Source organism: Spermophilus citellus, assembly GCF_964194105.1.
Source record: "Spermophilus citellus genome assembly, chromosome: 11".
Lineage (NCBI taxonomy): Eukaryota > Metazoa > Chordata > Mammalia > Rodentia > Sciuridae > Spermophilus > Spermophilus citellus.
The window spans coordinates 93,762,556-93,782,224 of NC_138192.1; the positions used below are offsets into that span (position 1 = coordinate 93,762,556).

The 19,669-nt window shown below is 35.3% G+C and overlaps 1 protein-coding gene across 1 annotated transcript in view; it reads right to left on the reverse strand.

Annotated features, from left to right (window-relative positions):
- TMEFF2 (transmembrane protein with EGF like and two follistatin like domains 2) overlaps positions 1-19,669 on the reverse strand; it is a 238,790-nt gene that overhangs the window by 44,609 nt on the left and 174,512 nt on the right. The gene's annotated exons all lie outside the window — the stretch shown is intronic.

Consider the following 19,669-nt stretch of genomic DNA (forward strand, 5'->3'; position numbering starts at 1 on the left):
ATTGAAGAAAGGATAAAAAAGAATAGAGAAAACGTCAGAAAGTGATCATCAGTTAATCTCTGCCTCTGGAACTTTTAAATTGTGCACATAAACTTCCAAGCTGATGTGTGCAGAATTTGAATAGGCCAAGAAAATCATGAAACTTCTCTAGAGTCTCTAAACCGTAACCTTACTGTTCCTTCCTTTCTCAGGGTATCTCAATGTTCAAAGCTTAAGGAAATGACTCAGTTGGCAGTTAAGAGAAAACAAGGAAATTATTTGGAATATAAGAACGAGTGAAATTTCTTCAAAAGAAGAACGTGCATAAATTGTGCTAAATGGGAATCTTCAATGGTCCTTAACATTTTTGGGTGTCACAAAACCTTTTGGGAGTGAAATAAAATCTATAAATTGCTTCCTAGAAATTGGCAATACTCATATAAACAAGCATTTGTATAAAATTTCTGGGATCTCTTAGGTCCTTTGATCCATACCTATGGATTTTTTTCCCAAGATATACATTGCCTTTTTTCTACCTCTCAACTTAAATAATGAAATAATAAATGAGTAGATAGTCATTCATAATGTTAACATTTTTTCAGCATCTAAACAATATTTGGTGAACTAATAAGAATTAGGTCATCTAAACTATAAGAATCAAACATTTTGAAGTATACTGTATATGATTTTTCAATGTTCTTCTAGTTAATATTGTAATTTATTTTGTTATTCAGAATATTGTGATTTTGGTTGTGTATGTGTGCAAATCAGTTACTGATTTAGAATATAAATTCATATTTAAAATTATTATTAATGTTTACATTATTTTCCTAAAGAGATTATATGCTATTTGAAGATGTGAATCACACAGTTTGCTCTGCACATCTTACTTGAGCTGGGAATATAATGATAATAGTAATAACCAGCTTTCGACATGTTGGCCTCTTAACACACATTGTTTTATTTTATCCTCACAACATTCGCTTTATAGACCCAGATATTACAAAACATCAGAGCTAGTTGATTGTAGAACAAGGATCCATTTACAGATATATTAAGCTAAAACCCAACCCTTTCCCCCTAATGCCACATGTTGTAAATTTAGAATTTCCCAGATAAATACACAGATTCATAAGTAGAGTGCTGGGCTCCAGTAAATCTGGGTAGAGTCTGGGATTTTGTATTTTTTAAGTACCTGGGAAATCACTGCTTGATTGGTGTGTTTACTGAACCAGGGAGTATTTCATAGATCATACATGTTAGAATTACCTAGACTGTTATTAATAGTGCTTGCAGAAAATGTGATCATGCAGTGACATAGTACTCTCTATTTTCTTTCTTCTTCTTCTTTTTGCAAAAGAATTGCTGTAGGAGCACTTGATTATTTTTATATTTACCTATTTAGCAACACATAGATAGGTCAGATGGTAACAACTCTAAATGCTTAACTCGTTGAGGAGCAGTGTTCCTACCTCCGCTATCATGTCAAGGAATATTGCTACCTTAGTTTGAGACTTGGCATCTGAAAACTGGAGCTTGGGAGCTGCCTATGTATTTAAAGAGCTTTTGCTTCTCCCAGAGAGAATCCAGAGAAAAGACAGTATGTCAGAGTGTCTTTACCATATGTATTCAATAAAGAAGGAGTGGGGAGACTTGACTTTTTGCATTTTAAAAAAAAGGTGACTTGGGGCTGGGGCTGTACCTCAGTGGTAGAGTCTTGCCTAGCATGTGTGAGGCCCTAAGTTCGATCCTCAGCACCACAGAAAGATAAATAAATAAAATAAAGGTATTGTGTCCATTTACAACTAAAAACAAAAAATGTGGTTCATTTTGCCTTTAAGCCAGTTTAGGTTTGATTATGTTTCTAATTTTCAAGAGTCTTTTTAAGGAGATAAATGTTTAGCAGAAAAGAAAAGTATGTTGTTTCATCTGTCTATCTAAATAGTAAAGTAAAATATCAAGGGCTTTATGAATATCTCTCAATTAAGCCCAAAGAAATGCTGGAATGCATATCAAATATATCTGGACTCAAAATAACTAACAGTTCTGAAATATATTTGATACAACAAAATGATGAAATAAGACGAGAAAGAGAAAGTGTGGTTGATTTGACCAGAATCGATCTTTCAGTGAGAAAAAATCACTTAATTAAGCCATAATCCTAAATTGAACAATTATTCAGTATATTTTAATAAATCCTCTTTCCAATTGGCTAACTCCTTTTATTTTCCCTTTATTTATTCTTCTTCTAGTTTGACTGATTTGGTGTTAGTGCCACAGAATTCCCACCACCCACACTGTCCTCCCTCTCCTTTCCCAGCATTGCTTGCTCAGGGCCTCCTTTCAAGATTTGTTTTCCCTTTGGAAATTTCTGGCTCTTGCTGCTTCAAATAAAGCCTTTCAGGAAATGGATAAGAAAAAGATAGAGATGTCTGGGACTTTTAGTCTCATCTCAAATGGAGGACAGAGATTCCTTGAGGTGAAGTTAAGATGTAGTTTTCCTGGGATATAAGCTTCATGTACACGTGGGCCATTTTGGTCTTTTTCTATATTGCATACCTTCATTTTACCTCCCTCTTTCTTTCCTACTTGCTGGACTTCCAATATAATAAATAAATCAGTATAAAAGTAAACAACAACAACAAAAAAGCTTTCTTGAGAATGTCAGCAATCACCGGAAAAAGGAAGTCTATGAAGATTATTATTATTATTATTATTTTTAATATGTGGAAATAGCTTCAAGGATTTGCTAAAATAGCTAGAAAACTTCAGTTTGGGAAAGAAAAATGTTGTGACTGTATTACCAAGAACCCATCATTTGTTTCCATTATACCAATTAGCTCTGATTATATAATCACTTACTGTATTTTCTGCATCTAAGTCTGTTAGAAGCTTTATTAATTGGAAACACAATCAGGGTTCCAAGATCATAGTCTAAAATTTTAAGTCCACCTTGACCTCTATTGACACAGACTAAATTATCTTTGCCTCTTCTTTCTAATACTTTGGACACACTAAACTTTCCATGAGTACATGTTGTACAAATAACTAAATCAAATGAGTAACAATTTTGTGTTCTCAAAAAAGAGTAGCCACTATTACTGTCTCCATCTCATAGGATAAGAAAATTGATTCTTGAAGAAGTCACACAGGTTTGTAAGGGGAAGAGCCTAGTTTCAAATCTAGGCAGTTTGACAACAGAGCCAGCACTATTCTACATACTGAAAGTTGAAGAAAAAAATAGAACAGTTATAGATTCCTATCATTAATAGATTAAAGGGATACTTTGTGCATAAACAAAATTTGAAACACACTATATTTATTTTTTGGAATATTTATTGTAATCTTATGAATTTACATTGACTCTTAGTCTCCATCATCCCAAACAAGTGATCCAACCTTTTTTATATCAACCTTTTTTATATCACTTTTTTATATTGGTGAATGTTAGTTTTAAGATTGTATAAATGAATAACTATTCTTAGCATGAATAACCAATCTCATTGGCATTAACATCACTACTTAAAGCATCAGTTAACCAGAAATTGTATCCTTAAATAAACTGCTATATAATGTTGGCTCCATGTAAAAACAGACATTTAAGTACACATACAAAAAATACACCCCAATAGACTTTATCGAAATTACACAATTTGAGAGTTTTAGCAGTAAATCTTTTTCAAGTCTCAGCATTCTTTGAAGCAGAAACTTTCTGAAAGTTTATGTACAAAGAGGCTTTGCTTGTTTCTATTAGTGAATGGATTTGTGTATGTTGCGTGGGGTGGGCCCACATCTACCTCCATGGTGGCATTTACTACATTGTTAATGTGCCTATTTAACAATTTATATCTTTACTTTTCCATAACCTTTTCAAGGGAAAGGCATATTACTTATCTTTGAATTCCTGGTATCCAGCACTTTGTATTGTATGGTCTTTGAGAGTGCTTGTTGAATGAATTGCTGAGAGAATGGCCAGATGGAGTTGGAAGGAGTACAAGAAAACAGTCCCTGTGCTAGACATCAGCACTGCCGAGGAACATTTTGGGATATCCTAAATTAAATTTAAAGGGACTGGAAGGGGTAGGGTGGGGGAACTAGAGGATGGTAGTCAGTAAAGGAGTGTGGAAATATAAACTTGAAAGCTTGATTCAGACCACCATTTACTGAATTTCAGGTGCCACTGCACCCCACTTTTGAACTTTCTCAACTTTAACCTTGACTAATCATAAAACACCAAGTACTTTTGATGAATGAATGGACTTTCCATCTATCCCAAGATTTTTCCTGCTTCAGGTTATCCTACCCCTTTCATCAATAATTAATGTAAATACTGTGCAAACAACTTAAACCTATTTCCTCAGATTTCATTTTAAAAACACTCTTCACTTTATAGTTAGAAGACAGCCCTAATTGCTCTCTAACCTTGTTGCTGTTACTAGATAAGCTATCCTAGGACCTAGACCTTCCTTTTTTTCTTTTTTTTCTCTCAAATGTACATAATTGCTCAATAATTCCTCTGATTTTAGAGAACTCTCTGCCTCACAAGTTTTGGTTTAACAACAACTAAGAGAGATAACTGGTGATATAGTCATGAAAATTCTCATCTATTTTTGTGCTACTTGGCACATGTGAGGCCACCAAGGAGATTGCAGCTCCTAAACAACTAAGGCTCACATCTTTCTTTCTTTGTCTTTCCACAGCAAGGCTACTGGTTCTTTAGGACCTCAAACACTTTGGTCTCTCTTTGTGACAAGGAGATGCTTCCACTGGCCAGGCCACTACTTACATTTTGTGATCTTTAGATACAAATTTTGGCACCACTATAATTTAACTATGATAGCAACTTGTCAGTTTATTGATACTTTCATCCAATGAGAAATATAAGTCTTTGATAAAACGGTGACAGAATTATCATATAAGTGTAATAATGAAATTGCAAATCATTTTGCTTTAGCAGTTTATGTAAATTAATCCAGGGTTTTTCTTTATACAAAAATGAAAAGAACACATTTTTAAAAGCAGAAACTAACCCTTCTTCACTGCTTTTGGTGAATAATTGCATTATTATTCATTCTGAGAGGAGTAACTAGTTAATTACAGCATGTCACAAGTATTTTATGTGAGCCAAGAATTTGTAAAGCTGAGGACTGTATGGATGCCTTTAAGGTTTGTGTGTGTGTGTGTGTGTGTGTGTGTGTGTGTTTTCTTTTCTTCTTTTTTTCAACCTCTCTCAGTCTTTTGACATTTTGACACTGCGATTACATAGATCTCTTTTTCTTTTCGTCTACAAAGAAAAAAGAATCAGCTGTACTTGAAAATAATAATTTTGGGGGCCTCTATGTGGAAGTACTATCCTGTGAAAATCTTTTAGAGACAATTAATATTGACCAAAAACCTTAGTTCTCTGAATTATAAGAAAGAGAAATATGAAATGATTTGAAAAGATCACTTGATGGAATAAAGAAACTAAATTATAGGAAAGCAAAGGCAGCCCCTAAAACAAGTCACACACATTTATAATTGTCTCATGAATATTTTGGGTGGTTTGACATTAATTTAGCTCCCTGTCTCACTTGAAATGACTCTTCCAAGGATGATCTACAAGGAGTTAAAGGAGTCTTGCCCATGTGTTCAGGAATGCCTTGTCATCCGCCAGAGTGTGAGGATGCAAACCCTGCCAGCTAGCAAATTACTTATTCATGTGTCTGGTTTGTGGCCGCCCTCTAATTTCACTAGATTTTGTTTCATCTATTAAACCTGGCTGTCACTTATTCCTCTCTCAAGGTCTTTGACTTGGTGTCCATGTCGTATTTTGACTAGATAACATTCCTGGCCACTTTTAAAGCACCCAGTTACACTGCAGTGAGGTTGGATATCTGGGTTGTTTTTGGACTCTGAAGGTGGTTTATTTCCTTTGAGCTGTCTGTCTCTGGGGGAATTAAACAGACCCTCTCTGGCCTGGCCAGTAAATGAGGTCAGAGCCACTGTCTGTGCTCATCATCAGATCCGTAGTGGATGAGCTGCATTATATTAATAACAGTAAAAAACAGCGTGTACCTTTCATTCAAGACCCTGTGATACTTTAAGCCCATTTACTCATTAACTTTCATGTCACTCCTTTTGATGGAACTTGATTATAAGTATTTTATCTGAGAAGAAACTACAGTGCAGGAACGACTCTGAGTTACGAGGGGAAAAAAATACAGCCAGAAATGTGAAAATGCACTGGAAAATTAAACCCTCTATACAAAGGGTAGAAAAACACACTGAGTGCTAAGCTAGTAAGTCTCTCCTAATGTTACTCAAGTGACATTTAAAAAAAATTGTAGGGGGCAATCCTTTTAGTTTTGAAACCTAGCAGGAAAGGGACAATGCCTTTCTCTAGAAGCATTATCAGGGCTGCATTGAGTTTTTCCAAGGGTGGTCAGGCTTATCTCATACGCAGAGAAAGCTTAGCTGTCACTAATACTGATCTTTCATAAGGAGATATAGTATAAATGTTGTCTTATTATTTTTTTTTTCAAAGTAACCGGCATGAGTTTATTAGAAGGGATGGGAAAAGAAAAAAAGGGGGACATCCTCAAGGGACAGAGTGCGTCCTCTCAGAGAGCAGAGGAACCAAAAATGTTGGCTTATTATAAGGAAGATCTTGGTAATACTAAAGCTCATTGGCTGAAAAAGCCTAGAATAATAAATAGCTAGTCAAAGGAAATCCGAGCAAAAGAAACGTTTCTCTGAGTGGTGCCAGGACTTCCAAAAACAATAAAATGTTTAACAGAGAGTCATTGCTGAGAGAGCAACTGATGGCCACACATTTAAATAATGTCTAAGTCAGTAAAGGTAGATGGGGAATGTGACTAGAGCTTGGAATTTGGTATCAGATAGACCTGTGTTTAATCTAGGCTTGTTTATTTATTAGCTGGGTGGCTCCTGACTTGTTTCTGATCTTCCTCAAGCCTTAGAGTCTGCACCTATGAAAGTGCAGATAGCCCAGGATTGTAGGAACTAAATGGACCAATGCACCCAAACTGCCTACCAAACCTTCTGAGAAGTTAATATTACACACAAAAAAATACTGGTCCTCATTACCTTTTGACTTTCTAATCTGAATTTCTAATCCTGGTGCAGATCTAAACCTTTTATGAAATACTTCAAAAGCCCACCTACTTGGGCCCAACTCAGAGATTTCAAAGGTCTTGTATGAGGTCCAAGGAACCCAAGTTGCTAAAATTGCTACAGGTGATTCTAATGAGTGCCATGGAGAGCTGAATGATATTAATTACCCCTTTCCACCTTCTAGGACAACCTAAATTTTTTTCCAAATTTAGCTTGTGTAAATAAAATTCACCATGAGAAATTCTGATGTTATAGGTCTGGAGTAAGACTCAGAAGTCAGCATTTGAAGCAAGATCTTAAGCCCTTTCTACCCCATATGGCTCTTGTCAGCTATAGAGAAATCTACTCTGGTTCTAGCCACTTCTCTTCTGTTCATTCCATTAGAAGGAATTCAATATTCTTTTGTAAGCTCATGGTTTAGTAATATCGGTTAGAAGGTTATTATTATATTTTTTTAATACAGCACATACTTCAGATAGTATGCATATGGTGTCAGGTGACACAGGCAGGTGACAAAATGCATTGATTAAAAAAAAATATTGCCACCATACCTTTAATCCTAGTAGCTCAGGAGGCCGAGGCAGGAGGATCATGAGTTCAAAGCCAACCTCAGCAACTTAGTGAGGCCCAGTCTCTTGAAAAAAAAATACATAATATGTATGTGTGTGTATGTGTGTGTGTGTGTGTGTGTGTGTGTGTGTGTGTGTGTATACACAAAACACACTCACACAGAAGGGCTGAGGATAAGGCTTAATGGTTAAGCACCCCAGAGTTCAATCCCTGGTACAAAAAAAAAAAAAAAAAAAATCAGTGGTGGAGCATTCAGCAGATTCGGTTCACCAAATAAAACCTTCTTCCAACCAATTGGTGAAAAAGGAGATGAAACTATGGAATGGAGCAGATTTCCCTGTGCCTGGCACCTTGCTCCTACATCCTCAGGACTCTCTGGTTTAATAGTCACAAGATAGGACAGAAGAGGTGGAAGGTGGAGAGTCTGGAAAAATGGGTAGAATTTAGATGAAAAGTGGTGGAGTGAAGGACACGGGGAAGTGTGTGCGGGCAGACAGTGCTGTGAGGACACGAAGGGACCTGTCTGATTGGAATGAATGCTTCCCATCAGCAGAGGCCACACCACACTCCAGACAGATTGCATAGGGCCTCGGTTCCAATCCTGGGAGGAGCCGTTATTGTCTAGGCAATGGGGAGTCCTGAAAGCTTTTTGCACACAGGGTGACCAGAAGGTCAACATGATAAAAGAGGTGCTTTAAAGCAGTGGAGAGTGGGTGGAGGATTTACCAGGCTACTGTTTGTATGGTAAGAGGGACATGTGCAGAAAGTCCAGGATAAGGGAAGAAAAGGAAGAATCAATCCATAGGGCTCAGCAGCTTGCTACTTAAGGCACAGCACAGTGAAATACTAAGGCAGAGATGTTAGCACAAGGCCCCTCCTGATCTTCCCTTTCCTGCTTTCTTTCCTGCCCTGCTGTTGTGTTCCAAATGGGAAACTTAGAGAAGCAGCAGCTGTGCGTGACCCGGGAAGGCTTCCTTTCCTTATGGGGAGAGTTTTCTTTGCTTTGGGTCAAGGTCAGACAGGGCTCTGTCATGATAGTGGTGCCAGGCAAGCAACCCTTCACTACAGTTTAAGGAGATTATTCCTTGTGTTAATGTATGCCTGACTGATTCCAGGAGTGACTTAAAAAGACCCAAACAAAACTCTAGTGACAGTTTGATGAATTCCACAGTTTCAGTGAGCAACCGAGGCTCCTTCCAAAGCTCCAAGTGCTCACATGCTCTTGTATATGATGGAATTAAAACAGGATTTCAATCTTGATTTGTTGTTTCGAACAGTTGCCTTGTTCTCAGGGTTACTACCTTTTTTTTTTTTTCTTTTTGAAGCAACTACATTTACATTTTAAAATAATCAAAGTAAACGATTCCTTTTATTCATGAACATTTTTAAAAGTTTCTTGAAGCAAAATTCCTCATTAGCATCATGTATGCTCTTGTTCATTATAATGGGAAATACATTCAATAACCAAGGGTGACTTTATGATTACCAAAAAGTGTGGTTGGTCTGACTGGATGTGTCTTGATACATACCACAGTCAGAATGCATGAAAACCTCAGAATATAAAGTTGGAAGGAAAAATAATGCATGCAATAAAATTACTGAAAGAAAAATCACATTTCAACAACAAGATGCACTAAATTCCCCCTTGGTCCTTTCTGTCATGATTTTGTTGAATGTTTAGTACCTTTCTCCATGCAGAACTCTGGGATTCCTGCATCCACCATAGCTAGTGGGATGGTTTCAGATTTCTATTTATAAACTGACCCTCTGGCATGCTCTCATTTGACAAAAGGTCTCAGGAGTAAATGTGTACGAACATCATTACAGTCTAGATTTCCCACAAAACTGCAGTTTCACATTATGCCCTGGGATTTCATTTAGGAGAGATAAGAAATAATGGATAAATTGTAGCTCTGTATTTTGGTAAAATTTCTAGTTCATAAGTACTGTTCATTACATTGTTAAGTTGGTTTTCATTTGTTCAGTTAATATTTATTTACTCATTCATAAAGAAGTCATGATAATTCTCTTCAGAAGAAAAAAGCTAATCTTACCTGATGATATGGCATGTCTCTTTTTTATTAGAAAATGTGAGCTACCAGGCCTATTTAGTTTTTCTTTATTCCTTAACTCTCAGGAAATTCAGAGATAAGCAGTGAATAAGTATGTGTGAGTGTACATATGTGCACATGTGTGTATATATGGGTAGTTTATGGGAACAAAAAATATCTGTCCAGAAAATTTAAATAGATCCTATTGTTCTTACAATATAAAGTTAGGAAAAATAAGGTTGCCTGTGTACATTTAAAATAGATCCTCATGGAATTAATATTTGGTGTTTTTGTAACATGTTATTTCATAGCTTGTAGTTGCAAAAGTTTATGCTTTTTATAATTGAGCATGAAAAATGAAGCATTGATTAAATTATGTTAGCACTAACTAACTCCATTCATAATTAGTACTTATATCAAATGATTTCCTTTTGTGATTATATCCTGCTTTACCTTTCCCTTACTGATTTTAGGGTCAATTTAATTTTTCCTTAAAATAATATTTGAAATATATAACAAGGGATCATAAATTTCATTACTTGAGAAACAAAAATATAATTATAATGTTTAGAGGGGTGCTGTTCCCTAAACCTGGAAAGACAATGTGGGAAGTATGATTAAAGCAGTGGGTTGCCTTAATTTTATTTGTAATGTTATATTTCATAAGAAAAGATCAAAAGCAAGCATGCTAAATTTTTGCATTTGTTAAAATTAGGTGGTGGCTTGCACAAGTTAGATTTGATAGTTTTGAAATATTTCGTAATTAAAAAGAAAAACATTACATTTAACACTTTTCCTGATAAAAATAGTTAAATTACCAATCTTGGTAAATATTTGTTACATTGATTTTGAGCTTAATTACTTAAGATTTGAAAAAGAAATATGTACATGGAGAATGCTGGAATTTCATTCCGGCCAAGTAAGATGATGTTTCTTTATAAATAACTAAGATTGAGTTTATCTCTATAAAAATGACATAAACTACAAGCAGTGTTTATTGTATGAAAGGAATCATCTCTCTCTGTTTCTTTCTCTTCATCTTATGTGTTCACCCTCTGAAATGTTATGCTCAAAAACACATGGTGGCATTTCAGTGTGCATGCTCCAACCAGCCATTCATCATTGACTTCCTGCAGCATCCTCCATGAGTTTTGATTGCTCTCAACCAAGGATGCACGGCAATGCTGTCAGCCAGAAATAGTTGTGAGTTATTCCAAAATCCTTGGATTGAAGGACTTTAAGTAGAAATGTTGGAACATTTTGCCTTGAAATAAAAATCATTCTGAGTTTCTAAAAAAATGTTAAGCTTTAAAAGGTTAGAAAGGAGTGGATCTCTAAGTGCATCTCTCATGGAACCCCAGGTAAGTCTTCTCTCAGAAGGTTTGGAGAATGCAGCTCTTACTGATACCATTTATTTTCTTTTCCTCCTTTTGGGCACAAGCATTTTCACTATCACAGATGTTATTTAATTCAGTTCTGTCCCATAGATGTAGTGAGGCACCTGCTTTGTACCAAGCTCTGTACTGGGCTAAACATCAGAGACACAAAGCTGAGTCTTGTGATGTCAGCTGCAACAGAGATCACAATGAAATGAGAAAAACACATCCACAAAGCAGCATCGTCAGGGATGAGTCTTGTTGGCATGAAAGATGTACCTTGAGGTCACTGAGGAGTAATAATAACTTATACCTAGAGTGGATATTACGGTTTCATAGAAGACATGATACTTGAGCTGGAATTTTAAGGAGGAATAAAATTTCAACAGGTGGTTTCCCTAATGACTTGTAACAAGGGATGTCTAAATCCTTTTCTCTATTGAAGATTTCCTCTAGCAATGTAATTTGTCATTCTCCTTCCTCTGTTGATCTTTCTCTTGCATGTTCACCTGATGAATCAAAATGCTTTTCTCCTTCTCTAAAACTCCTACCATCTGTTTCATGTGGGAGATGACACTGCATGTGTTCAGTTTGGAGCCCAGAGTCATCAGGGCAGGTCATTCAAGAATCCTGTGGCTTTGGGTTCTGAAATTCTAACTGTTGGATCTCTGGCCACATGATACTGAAGGTCAAGTAGGTGAAGACTAGGGTATTGGGTTCTAAAGTTCTACACTTAATTTCCTTATAATACTAGGTATTTGTGTTTATCTGGCCAACCCTCCCCTCCCCCACTATTTTTAACCATCCTTATAATTTTTGCTGCTGCTTCTCTCTGAATCTTCCATCAAATGAGTTTAGCATTTTCCTCTGCCTTTTCCAGTCCCCAGCACAGGGCTCAATGCATAATACATCCTATAGTTGATGGAATCGATGAATATTCCTATCTGACTTTTCAACATTTCTTTAATGTCCACCCAATCAATGAATTACATGGGGCTCCTGTCTGGGGGTCTGGCCTACTTCTTTGTCATCTGGTGATGACATTTCCTTCCTGGGCTGGTGCTCTCTGCTGGGCTGCTTGCTCTTTCAACTCTTAAGAGTCTTTATCTATTAACCTGCAGTGTGTTCTGTTCACCTATCTCTAAAGTTCAGTGGGAAAAACATGGACCACTGACCTTGGAATTAGGGCCTCCACCCAATATCAGTGCCTAAAACATACTTGTTGAATGAGATAAAAATCCCAATTCTGAGTTACTGAACTCTTTTGGAATACATGGAAAATAATGCCTAGCTTATAACACTTCCCTCAAATGGGGAGAGAAAATTTAGACAATTTCATGTGCTGTTCGGTGTATAGTAGGTTGGGTTATTTTCCTTGCTCCTGAAGTGTTCCTTCTTCATCGTATATTAAATTGGTCTAGTTCATTCCAAGCTGGCCATCAAACTACATTACATTTCTACCTATTCCTAATTGATCAACTGCAAGTAATCTTTGACCCAATTTGAATGAGAGAGCTATGTGCCAGGCATATTTATCTAAAATCTATGAACAGAGTTTTTCCCCCTACCGTGTTTAGAAGTACAAGTAGAATAACTTCTCACTTATATATTTATTTATTTTTAGCTAAATAAAGAAGGAAACTGTTGATAGCATCTCCAATGTATCTATTTTTAAAGATGAGATATTTGGCATTGTCCTCTAGGTTTTAGTATTTTTACTCTATGTAACTTTTAAAATATAGAAATGATAGGATTATTTATCTTCTTGTATAGAAATATTTAAAAATTTTTATAAAACCTTAGACTATCATTGTACTGAGTAACACTAAAAGTGAGTTTCATGCCTACAATTTTTCTAGCCATGGTTATCTTTGTCCCCTCCCCTCCCCTCCCCTTCCTTCCTTCCCCTCTCTCACTGCCTTTTGTCCCTCCAAATATTTAAATATTAAATATATATAGCCCATGTATTTAGAGAAAAAATTTTCCTGATATTCATAGAATTCTCAATTCAGCAAAGAAACTTACCATTTAGAAAAAAAATGTTCAAAATTGCTGATTGTAATGTAGAAAACCGCATTTATATACTGTCCATAAAGACAATATAAATGTATTACAAGCATATATAGAGACAGAATAAATAAAATGAATGAGACAAATCTACTTGTATTTTCAAAATGTAGTAGAAACAAACTCAATTTATAGATTTTAGATAAATACGCACGGCAACATGCAGAAAGTAATTGTGAGTTCCTTTTCTCTCATTTATTTTTTCATGCTACAGTTATTTGCTAATGGTGCTATTCTTTTTATTCTAATTAAAATGTCTGCATTTCTAGTCTCAAGCTTGGCTGTGCAAAAGGTTCCTGCGCTGGCTTCATCTCAGAAGGCTTTTTAAGATGCATGATCAAATGTGAACTTCAGCTATAGTAAGTGACCAATATAGGAACACAATGTCTTTTGTTTTTTTAGGGTGTTCTGAATTACTTCTAAGAGGAAATCTCATTTAAATAAAACCAATAAGCTGTTGACTGTAATAAATGCATGTTAGCATCAGTTATCTAAAATTTGGCAATACTGTCACTATTTAACCTTCTTATGTGATTGTGTGTAATATACGTAGTATAGATTTGACTCATATTTATGCTGGTCACTCATTTTAGAAACTGTCCATCCTCTATCTGAAGCAAACCCACTTATATGTCTTTTGATTTTAAAACAACATTTCTTATTTTTACATATCCTCTTTCAGCTTTCTATTTAAAGGTAGAGTTGATACTTGCTTACAATTTAAAATCACTTGGTGATAATGTGTGTGTGTGTGTGTGTGTGTGTGGTGTGGTGTTGAGGATCGCACCCAGGGCCTGGCACATGCTAGGCAAATGCTGCATCACTGCTACCCCGAAAAGTTGAGAGCTTTCGTTGGTGTCTCTGAAAATGTGTATTCTATACCTTTCTCACTGACATGGGCTATTGAGATCTGACAGTTGTCAGGAAGGCAAACTTGGGGCTTGCTTAGATAATTCAGTTCCCAAACAGGCACAAATGGGATCTAGCCTAACAAAACAGCCAGAATCCTTTCTTTTCTCATCCAAATGTTGTATTAGCTAAGATCCTGTCAACATGAGCTAGAGTTTAAGCTTATGTTTTCTTTTATAAAATGCTGGCCCTAAATAATTGAACTAGTCTGCTCTCTAATCTTGGATTTTTCTAATATAAAAAAGTACTTTTTTTTTGTGCTGGGGAAAAGATTCTTTTCAAATGTAAAGTTCTATCAAAAGTAGCAACACAAGCCAAAAACATCTATCTGAAGAGAAATTTGATAGCTTTAGCTTTGTATGCCTACTCATATGTAAATCATAGTAGCTTAAACCATAAGAGACCAAAAATATTATATTAAGATTATTAAAGTGGAATATAAAGATATAGAAAAATTGGTAAACATAAACAAAAATTTCCCTGATTAAGGAAAAAATTTAGATGCTATTTTCAAATTAGGATACTAGGATCCTCAGGTTCAAAATAGCTAAAAATGAGTCTATATCTAAAAATTACCAGGGAGATGGAAAAGTCTCAAGTTCCTTTCCCTGCCTCTACTTTGCCCTTTGAAGGATGAGTAAACTATATCCAGAGTGATACTTATAAATGGAAATAAGATCAAATCATTCTTTTGCTCAAAACCCAGAGAAAAATTTTCCATCTACCTACAGTTCTTGCCATGGTTTATGAGCCTCTTTGTGATCTGGCCATTGGCTACCTCTACAACTTCACTTCTTATCAATTTTAATATACTCTTTCCATGCTCCAACCACACAAGACCTCTCTTCCACCTTTTATTAGTGCATTATAGTTGCACATAGTTGTTGTGTTCATTTTGACAAAATCATACAGGCATGGAATTTGATTTACTCCATTTCAGTACATGGTGCCCCTAATTTCCCTTTCCTCTTCTCTTTCCCTGTTCTACTTCCTCTACTCTACTGGTCTTCCTTTCACTCATTTGTTTATTTATTTTTGGTGGTTTTTATAGAGATACATCAAGGTGGGATTGACTTTTTATACCCCTCTGATATGCCATGTATGCTTTAGCCAGTAGGATTTTTCACTTGCTGCTTCCTCCGCCTGGAATGTTCTTACCACTGCTTCTTGTAAGGCTTAAATACAACCTTTTTAGACATCATCCTCTGAATATTCTATCTAATTCAGCAGCACTTTTGCCTCTGCATCCTGATATTATATTATATATTTGATTTTTTTTTCTTTCTTTTTGGTGATACTGGTGATGACACCCTGGGTCTTGTCTATGCTAGGCAAGTGTTCTACCACTGAGCTAACCTGCAGCCTTTCATTTGATTTTGAGACAGGATCTTTTAAGTTGATAGGGCTGATCTTGACTTGTGGTTCTCTTGACTCTGCCTTTTGAGTAGCTGGGATTACAGGAGTGCACTGCTGTGCCTGGCTGATTTGTAAAAATTGTCTGTTTTTTATACTAGAATGTATGCTACACATAGCAAGTGACTTTGTCTGCCTTATTTGTTGTTGTATTTTCATGCCTAAATCAATGTCTGCCATACAATAGGAACTCAATAAATAGTTGTTGAATAAATGAGTAAAGAGATGAATACATTTCTGACTTTAAAATATGCTTACATTTTAGTGGTATAGACATAAAGTTTTTATGGTTAATTAGATCAATGCAGGCTGTTTTACCTCAATTGTCAAGAAAAGCGTTTCTTCATACATACTATAAATATTCATTAATTTTTTGCTAAACTCTTAACTCATAGTGGATGTGAAATAATATTTGTTGAAAAATAGAGTGCCTACCATCTACCAGTTACTATATATTTTGAAATTTACAAAAAAGATCTAACTTTCCCTATGATATGAAGTAGGCCATCTTGAACATGATGATGAATTTTATGTCCCAAAGATCAATCTTCAATAATCAGTGTGAATGGTAAAGGTCCTTACTTTTTGACAGCCCTAGGCTACATGCAATGCATACAATGAGCCTTTTCATATCTCTGCCTGGCATTACGGATCTGTGTTACATAATTTTAAGTTTTCATTGTGATGCTCAAAATAGTTTATACTCCCTGAGTCTCATTCTGAACAACAACAACAAAACAATCAGTCTTGTATGTTTGAATGATTATTTAATTTATACTAATATTTGTTATTAGTATTCTTGAGATCACATATCCTTCAAAGCATGAATCAGTGTTTACTGCAGGGGTCATAACTATAGTTTCTAGAGACTACTATTCAGAGGGTATGCTCTGCAGCAAATGCAGTGAACAAGGCAAGCAAGTGCAAAGCAGACAATGCCTCTCTTTGCTTAGAAAGGCTTCTTAAGCAGCAATGTTCTTCTGCCTGCTTGATATATGTGTTGGACTTGGGCAGAAAGCATGCTGTTAAGGCTTTGGCTAGTTAATCTCAGGCATTGAACTATATGTAATCACATAAATTTCCATCCACAAAAATGATTTACAAAAATTGAATCTCAAAATGATAGCTGTGACTTGTCATTGGGATATTTCTGTTGACAGAGGAACACACAAACAGTTCAGTGGCATTCTAGAGGCTGTTACTGTAGCTTTTTCTGCCAGTCCTGTAAGTACAGAAATGCTTACAAGATTGAAATACTCACTCTGAGTGGGGTCCATTTGGCTATGCATTCCACATTATGTGTACCTCTTTAACAGAATGTGTGATTGAAATTTGAAATTGTGGCTAAATTGTACAAATTATAGTCTATCTTTTAGAGGCTGAAGAATGATCACATTTTTGATAGCGTTTTTAAATAGCTGAAAGCACAAGTTTGTTAAATATGTTTTGAAGGAATCATACTGAAATAATCCTTACTAAATAAAAGGCAATTACATTTTAAAAAATAATAATGCATATTCAGGAAGCAACGGTGATCACTTAATAAGTAGCTCAAAACATTAGGACAGTCAGTGTGACCCTTAGAAGAAGGCTCTTTTCTATGAGACAGTATACACCATTTTACTTGGTATCATGTTTAGGAAAATGGAACCAGACCTGTCAGGTTGCTTGAGTGACTAGGGTCTGTCCTCTCTTCCTTGAAGTATAACTCCAGTGTCACAAAATGTTGGTGTTGTCTCATTATATTATAAGACAGGGTCATAGTTCAAACAGTCACTGCGATGGCCTAAGCTCACTGCAGGGCAGGCTTGCAGTCATAAATAATGAAAGAAGTTCCACAGGACAAGGCATTTAACACAAATGTTGACCAAGCTTAAGGTCTGTGCAGAGATGAGCTGATACATGTACACCATGAGTCACAAAGGCCAGCACTCACTTTTTAACCTATAGCTTATGACTGTTTCAAATAAAGAATACTGGTATCAACTTTTGCAGTGATGGCCACACTATAAGAGAGAATTTATAAATAAACTAAAGATGATAAATCCCATGAATTGAGGTCAAATTAGTTTAACTCTGATATAAAAGTGATCATTGAAAATAAAAGAGATATTAGGTTACAGGATACTGTGTTGGATGATTCTTTCATTTTTATGTTACTTTCTGTTGCTTTGTAAATGTCCTCCCCATCTTTACTTAGTTTACTTAGTATCTCTTTTTCTTTTTTTTTAAATAGTAGGTAGAAATTCTTCAAATTCAATCCAAATCTCCCTTTTTGTGTCTCTTTGCAGTCTTTCCCTATGAAATCTCTTCCATTCACAGAATGACAACTTTGAATTTATTTTTCCAGTCCAGAATCCACTAAAATCCAACCACTAGAATCCAAATGCCTATTTGATGTATCCACTTGGGTATCTTATAGGCACCGTAAACTAACATTAAAAATTAAACTTTTGTTCTTTTTTTTTTTTTCCTGAAATCTGCTTCTACTTCATTTGTTCCACCTCAGTAATTGGCATCTAAATCAACCAAGTGGACAAGCTGGGAGCCTAGGAATCAGAGTTGATCCTCTCCTACACTTATCCACTGATTTACCCTTCCTTTCTTCCTGCTAAGAGGACAAGCTGTTGAAGATCAGCCTCTCGCTTGTTGTCTGAGAGCAAGGGAGAACTTGTACCATTTGATTCTGTGAGGATGAGAAGTTTTATCAGAGTCTATAAAAATGCAAGTCTTGTGAGAATCAATTTTAGTTTCTCTGAGACACAGATTTCTGGTCTCTTGTCATTAAACAAATATTCTTTCTAATTGGTGAAATCATTTGAGAAAGGAAAAAAATTTATATAACTGTGTCAAAATTTTTACTCAGCAAAAAATGAAAGAGGTTTAACATTTTCCCTTTGCTTTTAGCTTTTCCTCATTCTACAGTGTTTCTTTTTACCCATATGCATTAAGACATCCTGAATAACCACTTCCTCATCCTCCTTCCTCTCAATCTTGTCACCATTTTTCATTTGTTCACTGTCATCTGTAAGCCATTTAATCTAGTGTACTTGTCTTTCTCCCCCTCATTTTATTTTATGCAATTATTATTTAAACTAGGGCTTGATTGACTGTCCTATTGAATTGCCATCCTGTAGCTTGGCAATGCCAGATGAAGGTTGACTGGGAATGGTGCTAGACATAATCTTTGTTTTCCCTTCTTCCCCTCTAGCTCTTCCCCACCCAAATCCCCTGATGATATTCATGAGAAACTTGGATCCAAAATATTTTCTGGTAGCAAAAGTAGAGATAAATATTTAAACATTTCAAATCATGAATTCAAAAGACTTCATGCAATAATTAGAAAAATTAATTTTTCTATGAATTTAAATAAACTGTATTCATTTGTGTTATTTTTCTTAGGGTAACAAATTAACTTTGCTATATTTATGAAGTAGCCAGAATATGCTAAGATCTTATTCTGTTTGCTGTACTTATGTGATTTAATCAATTTCTTATAACAGTATATCGATGTATTTTATACTATTACTATTCTCTGTTATATGAATGCATGACACTTACTGTAATGCTTAGTACTTAAAGCTAAAAATTCTTGAAAATAATTCTATATTTCTTACATTCCTATTACAAAAATTAAATAAATCAAAGGTAAATAAATATCTAGTTGATATTTTACTACTTGTAATTAGACAATTGTTCATACTACCTCAAAGTATATGTTGAATGAATTCTTTTTATATTGATCATCACACAACTATTTTTTTTCAGTAAAAGAGGAGAAATCAAAGAAGGTGATACCAGTATTTGAGCCCTCAAAAGATGTCAAAAAATTACTCAATACATCTTCATTAGAATCATTGTTCAGAAGTATTCAGAATTTGTCCTTTTAGCTCATACTGACCTTATATATGTTAATAAATGGACATTGTGATCTGACTCTGGCTAAACAATTTAATAAAACATAAAAATACACATCACATACCAGGAAATTAACTTTGACTTAATTCCAAGCTTAAGGAAGGAAAAGATAACTCTGCCATAATGGGTACACATTTAGAAAAAAATAATGTTAGTGTAAAAATAGCATTCAAAATTTGTCTTCAGAATTGCTTCCTTCCTTCAAAATGATGATTATAACATGCACAAGATATTACATTTTAAAAAATCATTTATTTTTCTTGTCCTCTT